The sequence below is a fragment of the Bos indicus x Bos taurus genome, chromosome 4 (genome assembly GCF_003369695.1).
Source record: "Bos indicus x Bos taurus breed Angus x Brahman F1 hybrid chromosome 4, Bos_hybrid_MaternalHap_v2.0, whole genome shotgun sequence".
Taxonomy (NCBI): Eukaryota; Metazoa; Chordata; class Mammalia; order Artiodactyla; family Bovidae; genus Bos; species Bos indicus x Bos taurus.
The window spans coordinates 47,660,463-47,669,167 of record NC_040079.1 but is presented as its reverse complement, the minus strand read 5'-3'; positions in this window follow the sequence as shown (position 1 = coordinate 47,669,167).

Here is an 8,705-nt window from a genome sequence, read left to right as displayed (position 1 = left end):
AGTCAAGTACAATTTAATGCATCTAGAGGGAAATAATTAAAATAGGCTTAGTGCAATCCTGAATCCTTACAGGAAGCTGCTGGAGCAGTAAACTCTCTGATCAAAGAAGTCAACAAGAATATTAGGAATGACAAATAAAACTACAGAACAAAATGCAAAATATTATCATATCCTTGGAGAAAACTGATACCTTTGCTAATTAGAATATTATATATGGTTTTGACCTCTGGTTTAATTTTTTAAAGTATAATTGAACTATAATTTATCCCCAAAGGTATCCAAATTGATCCAGGAAATATGATGGACAGAGGGACATGAGAGAGAGAAGCTTGCCTTGGCAAGTATTAGACATTTTACATATTTAGTTCTCATAAAATGAGATAGGAAATATCAGCATTTTGCAGTGATGTATTGGAGAAGGCAATGGCACCCCACTCCAATACTCTTGCCCGGAAAATCCCATGGATGGAGGAGCCTGGAAGGCTGCAGTCCATGGGGTCGCTAAGAGTCAGACACGACTGAGCGACTTCACTTTCACTTTTCACTTTCATGCATTGGAGAAGGAAATGGCAACCCACTCCTGTGTTCTTGCCTGAAGAATCCCAGGGACGGGGGAGCCTGGTGGGCTGTCGTCTATGGGGTTGCATAGAGTCAGACACGACTGAAGCAACTTAGTAGTAGTAGTATAAGTTAATATAAGTTTTTTCCTGAAAATAACAATAATCTAACAGAAGCTTAATTAAACATAAGGGTTTTGTCTTTGTTACTCTGAAGAATTGTTGGGGTAAGTGATTGCTGGCATTTGCTCAGGACATTTTCCCCATAGCTGCAAGAACTGCTGAAATTATATCCAAATTCAAAGAAGAAAGAAAGGAGGCAACCAATACCTGACATTCCTTTTATCAAGTAAGAAAGAGTTTTCCTGGAAGCCCCTCTAAACATTTTTCACTTATGTAGTATTGACCAGACCTATTCATATGGCTATCCCTAGTGTATAAAGGAGGCTGGGAAAGCAAATCCAGAACTAATGTTTCCCAGGGTCTGTGATGAGGTGGTCACGAAGAGAATTTTCTAGAAAAGTGTGTTTGGTTAGTCAATTTATAGAGTCTGCCCAGCTCACCCCTTGAATTGCTTAATACCCATGTACCCCCTTCTCCCAGATGCAGGCATTTTACATTAAATGTATTCATCAGACCCCTAAGGAAGGCAACCCCAAAGTCTCAGCCAGCTACTGAAGTCTTCTCTGTCATTCGCTCTTTTTTCTTCCTTTTTTTTGTTTTTTTTTTGGAGTTTTTTGGACATGCCACATGTCATACAGGGTTTTAGTTCCCTGATATAGAATCCTTACCCCCTGCAGTGGAAGCACAAAGCCCTAACACTGGACTGCCAGGGAATTCCCACTATCATTCATTCTTAAAGTTTCGGCAGTCAATAGCTAAAGGACAAGAAAGTCACTTCTCCCTGTCCCAAAATATCCTATATAATAGCTAGCATGATAGAATAGTGGGAGTAGATCGCCCTTTCCTTCTCCAGGGGATCTTCCCAACCCAGGAATCGAAGCTGGTTCTCCCGCACTGCAGGCGGACTCTACTGTCTGAGCCACCAGGGAAGCCCTACAATTAAAAAGCTCTCAGAAAAGGAAAGAATGGAGAATGTCCAAGGTACATCTCTCCTGGTGCAAATGTTTCCCGAGGGGACACTTAAAACAACTTTATCATATATAAGTTATATGTCAATAAACCTATAAACAAAATATAAATATATAAATACATATATTGTTGTTTAGTCTCGAAGTCGTGTCTGACTTTTTGACCCCATGGACTGTAGCCTGCCAGGCTTCTCTGTCATGGGATTTCCCAGGCAAAAATATTGGAGTGGGTTGCCATTTCCTTCTCCAGGGGATCTTCCCAACCCAGGGATCAAACTCGCGTCTCCTGCATTGACAGGCGGATTTTTTATCACTGAGCCACAAAGGAAGTTATATATATATATATATATATCCTTAAAAAAAGTTTCTCTAGGACAATCTTTTTTTAATTTTAATATACATTAAAATCACCTAGAGGACTTGTTAGAGTGTTGGCCCCATCCTCAGAGTTTGTGATTTAGAAAGTCTGGGAAGGGACTGAGAATTTTTATTTATAATGCCTGTTCTGCTGGCCTGGAGACTACTCACCCTCTCCCCTTATCAGCACAAGTTCCTGCACCAGGCTCACAGTGAGTCCAAGCAAAACAACATGTTGGAACAGAGAAGTTTGGAACAGAGAAGGTTTGTTGCAGGGCCATGCAAGGAGACAGATGGCTCACATCCCCCCAAAATTCGAAATCCCCAAAGGGTTTCAGCAAAGCATTTTTAAAGGCCAGGTGGGTGTAGGGTGTTGTCTGAAGCTTATGTGATCAACTTGTGCATGATTCACTGATTGATGGTAAGGAACATGGTGGTATCAGTCCTTAGGTGCCAGTAGGTCTGGGAGCTATGTGCTCATGATTATCAGGTACTTACCATCCTCCACTTAGTGAGGAGTTTCCACATCTGTAAAAAACAACTCAGGAAGGTGTTTGTGTGCATGTGTGTGGGCTAAGTTACCTCAGTAGTGTCCGACGCTGTGATCCCATGGACTGTAGCCCACCAGGCTTCTCTGTCCATGGAATTCTTCAGGCAAGAACACTGGATTGGGTTGCCATGTCCTCCTGCAAGGGATCTTCCCTACCCCGGGATCAAACTCACGTCTCTTATGTCTCCTGCATTGGCAGGTGGGTTCTTTACCACTAGAGCCATCTGGAAAGCCTCAGAACATGCATTAGACAGTGTTATCTAGGTGTCAATACTTCAGAGAGGAGCTGAAGCAGAGGATATGCGGGAAGGGCCTGTCCTGGGAAAGCCCCATAGGGTCCTGTTCAGTTACACCCTGTAACTTGGAATGTATAATTCTACCCACCATTCCTGCTTCAAGGCTGCAGCCTTGAGAGAGTTGTTGAGACCATCTGAATAGTATATGTGACTGAACCTACTTAAGGTCTGCGTATAAAATATAAGATTCTATAAGGCTAATGTGGAGATCTGCCTGTCCTGTGGTCACCGAAGACAAGCCCTTGTAAATAACTTCCCTTGTTTATTAAACCTGCCACCTACCAATCTGGAGTGGTCTGCCTCTTTCTTTAGTCCCTCCTTGCCCTCTGTGTACAAGGATCAGTTTGTGAATAAACACTTTACCTATGTCCCTCCTGATACATGTTAAAGTGTTTTAGAGCAAAATGCCAGGTGTCATATCTTTTCATACTCATAAATGCTTTGGCATCTATCTTTAACAAATAAGTTTTAAAAGATCGATAATATCATTATAATACATAATAAATTAAGCAAGAATTCCCTAATGTCATCTACTATCCAACTTCCATTCAAATTTCCTTAATTTTGTTCTAATTAGAATCCAGGTAAGGTCAATACTATGTATTCAGTTTATATGTACTTAACAGGGCTTCCCCAGAGAAGGCAATGGCACCCCACCCAGTACTCTTGCCTGGAAAATCCCATGCACAGATGAGCCTGGAAAGCTGCAGTCCATGGGGTCACTGAGGGTTGGACATGACTGAGCGACTTCACTTTCACTTTTCACTTTCATGCACTGGAGAAGGAAATAGCAACCCACTAAGAATCCCAGGGTCGGGGGAGCCTGGTGGACTGCCGTCTATGGGGTCACACAGAGTCGGACACGACTGAAGTGACTTAGCAGCAGCAGAACAGGGCTTCCCAGGTGGTGCTAGTGGTAAAGAATCCGCCTGCTAATGCAGGAGATGTAAGAGACACAGGTTCAATCCTTGGGTTGGGAAGATTCCCTGGAGGAGGGCATGGCAACCCACTCCAGTATTCTTGCCTGAAGAATCCAATGGACAGAGGAGCTTGGTGGGCTACAGTCCACAGGGTCACAAAGAGTTGAACATGACTAAAGCAAGGCAACACGTAATATATAACAAGTCTTTTGTAATTTTAAATAGTTCCCTTTCTCCCATGCTGATTTGTTATGCCATTTATTTGCTGGAAAAAACAAAGTCAGTTTTCTTGTAGAATATCTTTCTGGATTGTTTTGTTTACCAAAAAATGTCATTTAATATAATCTTCTAGCCCCTATCTTCTATAAATTCATACATGAATTTGAAGACTTCAATTCAGTTCAGTTCAGTCCCTCAGTCGTGTCCGACTCTTTGCAACCCCATGGACTGCAGCACGCCAGGCCTCCATATCCATCACCAACTCCTGGAGTTTTTTCAAACTCATGTCCATTGAGTCGGTGATGTCTGAAGACTTCACCGGCTATTACACTCAGAAGAAGTTCTTTTCAAAAGAGTTTTTCACCAATGATGCTATGTTCTGAATTCTTGACTTCTGGAGACAGCCTTGCCTGAAAATTCCTATAAGGCCCACATAACATGGTGCTGTATACCTAAGAACGCATTTTCTAGGACTTCCCTGGTGGTCCAGTGGCTAAGGCTTTGAGCTCCCAAGGCAGAGGGCTGGGGTTTGATCCCTGCTCTAGGCAACTAGATCACACATGCTGCAACTAAGAGTTCATAGGCTGAAGCTTAGACCTGTCACAGCCAAATACATTAATAAATATTAAAAACAAAAACAATTTCCCTTCTTTCCCCATCTCTCAACTCAGCTCAGTACCAAGGCCATTTTCTCTGTAGTCCTCTGTGGATGAAGGAGAGATTTTGGAAATACTTCATTCAGCCTTACTCTGAGACCTTTGGGATCCCAGCTTAATGTGAGAGGGTCTCCTATTAGGCATTACCTTAGACTTTGACCTCAGTTCTCCTCCCTGAGCTAAGTCATCAAAACCAAAGCACAAGTTTGCCTGGAAGAACTAATGTTCCCAGAGCTATTTTAGTGTAGGAAATTTCTTGTTGTTCATGCACGGGCAAAACCCAGAGGGCAAGTTAATGCCCTTGGGACCAAACTTTGACCAGTGGAGAATGTGAGCCAATAAATATGTCCCTCTTTCTCCCCTACAGTATTTATGAGATGCAGTTCATATGGCATCTCCAAAGCTCCCATAGGATTGAATGATTTCCTCATCCATAGCCTGTCCTCACTCTTTCTCTTTTCATTTCCTTAATCTCTAGGTTCTCACTCCCACATGAAAGACTCACTTTTGGGTGGAACCAGCCTAAGACAGGGCTTCCCGGGTGGCTCAGCTGATAAAGAATCTGCCTGCATTGTGGGAGACCTAGGTTCGATCCCTGGTTTGGGAAGATCCCCTGGAGAAGGGAACGGCTACTCTCTCCAGTATTCTGGCCTGGAGAATTCCAAGGGGGTTGCAAAGAGTCAGACATGACTGAACCTAAGGCAATGTCCTAAACCTATTTTAATCTGTGCATTTATCCTTTTTCTCCCCTTTAAATGTATTTGTTGAAGACACTGGGCCCCTTTGTCCTGTATTTTTTCCGTATTGTGAGTTTCACTGATTACCTTCCTGTGGTTAGTCTTAGTTTGTTCCTTTGTACTCTGTATTTCCCATGATCTAGAGCCTTGATCAGATTGAGGTTCAAAATTTTAGCAAGAATATCTCATAGGTGGTAGTGGATATTCCCATGTAGAATGTACATATGAGGTTTGGATGTCTCTGTAATGTTAACATTGATCTCTGAGTTTAGTTTTTGCCAACCTGACCCATAAATGTTCCCCTTCCACTTTTCACCTAATCACTTCCTTCACTTTTTGCTTTATACATTTTGAATGCTAAAGTTGTTTTAGGCAAGTAGCAGCAATACAAGTTTAGAATTGTTATGAAAGTGAAAGTGTTAGTCGCTCAGTCATGCCTGACTCTTTGTGACCCTATGGACTGCAGCCCACCAGGTTCCTCTGTCCCTGGGATTTTCCACTCAAGGATACTGGGGTGGTCTGCCACTCCCTTCTTCAGGGGATTTTCTTGATCCAGGGATCAAACCTGGGTCTCCTGCCCTGCAGGCAAACTCTTTACTGACTAAGCCACTAGGGAAGCCCTGGTATTATAATTGTTACATTTGGTGCATTAAGCTATATGTCCAAATGAAGTAAATCCATTTCTAGAGGATTTTTTTTTTTTGGTTTAAAGTCTATTTTATTTGTTATTAACAAAAGCTATACCAATTTTATTTTGATTATATATCTTTTTCCATCTTTTTATTTTCAATAAGAAGTAAGCAACATACATGAAAAACCTGGGATTTTCCAAACATATCTTCTAAAACTATAGCCTTGTTACAGTTGTGTTTTCTTAGTCCCCAAACACAGCAGATGATAATTCGACCAATTTTTCCACTGTTATCACCAACATAGAAAAGTTGTAGGTCCTCACTGCCCACTATCCTAACACTTCTAAATAGCCAATTCTGTATTTTAAAGTCTCTTGTTTTTAGTACTCCATTGTGGTACTGAATTCTCTAGAGTTCAAAATGCATTTTACTAAAAATAATAGAAAACTCAACTGAGGCAGTTGAAACAAATTTAGCTGGTTCAGCAGCTAAATTGCTGACATCTCTGCAGTGCCTTTGGCCTTTCCTTCACCATCACACAACTGCTAATGCAGCATCAGCCCTCCTTCCTGCCATCTCTACTTATCCAACTCCCATCCTCAGGAGTCAGCTCAAATTTCCCCTACTTTGGAAAGGAGGTCCCCTGGAGGAGGAAATGGCAAACCACTCCAGTATTCTTGCCAGGATAATCCCAAGAGCAGAGAAGCCTGGAGGGCTACAGTCCATGGGGTTGCAAAGAGACTGAGCAGAGCACAGCACAGTTGCCTGTCTAGAGCACATTATGCACATTATGATATTAATGCAACCTTTTTGGGTGTGATGGAAGCAGCATCCAGAATAAGTGGAGTAAGGAAGGGTGGGAGATGATAGAGTGAAATGTAGACAGTTCTTTTCTAATTTTTAAAATTAATTAATTTTAATTAGAGGCTAATTACTTTAAAATATTGTGGTGGTTTTTGCCATACGTTGACATGAATCAGCCACGGGTGTACATGTGTCTTTTTAGTGAAAAAAGTTTGTTCATGAAGGTGAAAGCAAAAAGACAGTCTGTTGTTCTGTCTGAAACAGTTTATACAGTAATATATATATATAGTTGCATATGTGTATATTCTCTTTCAGATTCTTTTCTATTATAGTTTATTATAAGATATGCAATATAGTTCCCTATATTATACAGTATCTTATTTATTTTATACAAAGTAGCATGTATATGTTAATCCCAAACTCCTAATTTATTCACCCCTCCAGAAGCCCCTTTGGTAACCATAAGTTTGTTTCTATGTCTGTTAGTGTATTTCTGTTTTGTAAACAAGATCATTTGTATCACTTTTTAATGATATGTAAATGATATCATATTTGTCTTTGTCTGGCTTAGTTCACTTAGCATGACATTAATAATATCTAGATCCATCCGTGTTGCTGCAAATGGCATTATTTCATTCTTTTTATGGCTAATATTCCACTGTGTGTGTGAGTGTGTGTGTACCACATCTTCTTTTCTTTTTAAAAATTTTTTATTATAGTTGATTTACAATGTTGTCTTAGTTTCCACTGTACAGCAAAGTGAATCAGTTTTACATATACATATATTCACTCTTTAGATTCTTGTCAGTACAGAGTATTGAGGAGAGTTCCTCATCGTATACAATATGTCTTTATCAGTTATCTGTTTTACGTATAGTAACGTGTAAATGTCATCCCAACCTCTCAGTTTATCCCTTCCCCTCTTTGCCTGTGGTAAATGTAAGTTTGCTTTCTACATCTGTTTCTACAAAACAGGCTCTATTTCTGTTTTGTAAATTAGTTCATGTATGTCACTTTTTAGATTCCACAAGACTTACTTCACTTAGTATGAAAATTTCTAGGTCCGTCCATGTTGCTGCAAGTGGTTATTATTTCATTCTTTTTTTATGGCTGAGTGATATTCCACTGTATACATGTACCACATCTTTATCCATTCTTCTTCTCATGGACATTTAGGTTGCTTCTATGTCTTGGCTATTGTAAATAGTGGTGCAGTGAATGCTGGGGTGCATGTATCTCTTCCAATTAGAACTTTCTTCAAATATATGGTCAGGAGTGGGATTGCTGGATCATATGGTAGTTCAATTTTTAGTTTTTTTTAAGGAACCTCCCTAGTGTTTTCCATAGCGGTTATATCAATTTATATTATCACCAACACTGTAAGAGGGTTCCCTAATGTTCCTAAATTTTCCTTCAAAATTTTTTCTTTGTAGACTTTTTTTTTTAAGTTTCCAAACAATTTATAAGAGCATTTAACAGATGTTCACAGTACACAGGAGAATAAGGATTAGCAAAGAAAGTAGCATCTGATCTCTTTGGCTAGGGGCAAGAAATACATATCCATAGGAAATGGAAATTTGTATCTAAATGGAAATATGTATACCAAAAATTAACATTTTGGGGGTAGATTACAAGTGATTTTTGGCTTTTCCCCCCTAACTTCTGATTTCTCCCAAGGTGTGTTTTTATTTAATAATAAACATGTATTGCTTTTCAACTGGGGAAATATGGTATTGGTGCAGGGGGGCAAAAAACATAGAAGACATAAAAAAATCCAGTTGTATTTTTTCAATATTCTAATTTTTAAACTATGAAGAATCATGATATCTAAATCTATGTATGAAAAAAGAAAATGTGTAGAGAGATCCTTTTTTTTAGTTATAAAA